Below are 2,707 nucleotides of genomic sequence, written 5' to 3' on the forward strand. Positions count from 1 at the left end.
GGGGACGCCATCACCTTGGATGATCTAGGAGGCGATTGAATGAGGAAACGGTGGCCCAGATCGGCCACAGTTACGGGGTGGACTCTGGCGGCGGTGGAGTCGCCGCGGAGGAAGACAGACCCTAGACGCTGCTTAGGGGATTTTTTCCACAGTGCAGTAGCCTTCACTCTCTTTTACTATTACTAGCTAAATACACGTGCGTTGCCACGGAGTGAAAGATATATATTGAGATGTTTTCTTACTATTTGTTTTATTTTTGACCATGTGTTAGTAAATATGGTGTCTCCCTAGCATCCAATACATGTTCTTTAGATGGTCTATCTTCGTCTTTGTCTCGAACCGTTGTACTCCTACTGATATCTTTCCTTCTTAATCGTCATGAACTGTATTGGAAGATAGACTCGTTCGTAAAACAATTATAGCAATTTTCCGGTGAGTAGATACTAAAACTGGAGTCGACTCAACTACGAAAGAAGTATCCACAACATTGTTTCAAGGAAGGTGCCAGAATAAAAAGCAGCAAATAATATTTTGTGTCAACATTTTTCTTTGCAGAATCTTCTATCCTTTTGCCTCTTAAGTGGTCACTCATCATGAAGGCTATGCACTAATTCATCTTCACGTAATAGGCTAAAATCTTTGATTTTAAAATCTGGACAACCTTATTTGGACTTGTCAAGGTAGCACCAAAGATGGATGACAAATTCACAAGATTTGGTGGATCAAATTCTTTTGTCATCTCAGGGAAGTTGCTCTGCTAAGAGAAACAAATAATTGAATAATTGTGCTAATTGAGAAATAATGTTACATGTGTCCTCATATCCTAGAAGAAGAAGAAAAATGAAATTTGGGTTGCTATAGTAGACTTGTCTCGACCACAAGGATATATGAGGGAGTCTACCTTTTCTGTCTCTGTATGTCATCACTCGGTCCGTCAGATCTAGCGTTACAAAGCTGAGAGAAATTTGGATCTCTCCAAATCTATTTGCAATCACCAGCTTTCTTTTGCATATGGTAAATAAGATGCCTAGAACCAAAAAAATCATTCGCCACAAACAGAAGTACAATCTTAATTGTAGCTACAAACAGAAGTACAATCTGAATTGTACAATTATGAAGAAATGAGGACAATCAACTAAGCAGAACTGTGATAGTCCGGTGAAAGGTATTGCACGCCAGTTAGTGCATGAGCAAGCACAAACCACTTATTTTTGCACATACATGCGCAGAAACTTTAGCTTGTCTACTAACATAGCAAAGCTCAGACCTCAAAGGATAATACTCTGCTAGGTGCCTTTAGACTTTAGTTCACCACGCATACATGAGTATCCATGTGTATAGAGTTGAGTTTTGTAGATCCATTCTTCGCAGGTTACTTCTTGGGCTGGTACCACAATTGCCAGCGGCATGCTTGCTCCTCCATCTCTACTGAGATTAGAGCATTATGGACAGAATTCAGACACCGCCTGGAATATATCGTCTTCATTTAAACAAATCTAGTGTATATAATGCGAACCATCTATTAATATATTGTCGCTTAAATACCATCCTCGAGGAGCCATGCTACACAAATGCCACTAAAAACTGCACCAACGATAAACAATTGAACATTCTTGACACTAAATTAATGTAGGGAAGCACCACCTGGTCAAATTTTGTTTTTCAGATATTTCTAATAGCACATATTATTGCCATTCTTGACGAATCAATCACAAATGCAATTAAAAAAATCAGAACCATAATAATTACCAGAACCGTGTTTCTTTTCTGTGCCTGTCCCTCACATACGAAATAACTGGATTTATGTGGAACCCGTTAGATGCAATCGTATGTGTAAATTTAAAACATTACTTTTATACCCCAAAAAAATCTGAAACAATTGCACATCAGTATATATTTCATTTTGCACACGGTAACGACACTGGAGCACCTCTTCTTCTATGTTTCTGCAATGTCAGGTAGCATAGATGGATATGTTTGATTAGTAATACTAACCTCAAGCAGATCAAACCCATCAGCATCGAGACTGAAAATTACAAAAGACGAGTATGAGACGTACGCGTTTGAGTTCGGGAGCTTGCCTAGTTATGGCCAAGATATCCTCATTTCGAGTGCCCAGCAACCTAGCATTCAAAAAACAAGATAGACTATCAGGGTCAGATACCCTCTATTAATGTCAAGCAATAAGAGAATTAACATCTGACAAGGTGTGGTACTGTACATCAAATTGTGCAGGAGCATAGCTGCTGCACCTTCTCCACGGAAAAGTGCCATGGTTGCGATCAAGTCAGACGCCATTTACCGGAAGTTCAGCATATCTTTGTAAGAGAGTTGAATATCAAATATGTGCTAATTTATCATGTCCAGTTTATCCTACCAAAGTGCAGCCCACTGACCAAATCTAGTGCCAAGAAGGAACCTAGGGCCTGTACCTCATAGTAAGAATCTGCAAAGCAATTACATGCGTCATGAACAGATCAAGGAAGGGGAATTGTGCAGAATCAGCCATTAATCAGGTGCAATATGAATCAGGAACCAGACATCATGTGTGTCTTGAGAGGAACCGTAAAGGCCAGTCCATGAGCAAGTTTTTGTGCGGCTTGAAGTCCCAGTGCAACACACAACGTCTCTGCCACACCCTTGCAGAGCTGGCACATCATGATGTACATGCACAACATCACCGGGCCACCAACCACCAGATCAAACA

At 40.2% G+C, this 2,707-nt stretch overlaps 1 long non-coding RNA gene across 1 annotated transcript; it reads right to left on the reverse strand.

Annotated features, from left to right (window-relative positions):
- Positions 1–1,024: 1,024 nt before the first annotated feature.
- On the reverse strand, positions 1,025–2,700 carry LOC123176528 (uncharacterized). The gene is made up of 2 exons (XR_006488556.1): positions 2,542–2,700; positions 1,025–2,446 (listed from the first exon to the last, which is right to left on the reverse strand). It is a non-coding gene; the product is annotated as an uncharacterized lncRNA (long non-coding RNA).
- Between the last annotated feature and the right edge of the window lie 7 nt (positions 2,701–2,707).

Source organism: Triticum aestivum, unplaced genomic scaffold (assembly GCF_018294505.1).
Source record: "Triticum aestivum cultivar Chinese Spring unplaced genomic scaffold, IWGSC CS RefSeq v2.1 scaffold287705, whole genome shotgun sequence".
NCBI classification, from domain to species: domain Eukaryota; kingdom Viridiplantae; phylum Streptophyta; class Magnoliopsida; order Poales; family Poaceae; genus Triticum; species Triticum aestivum.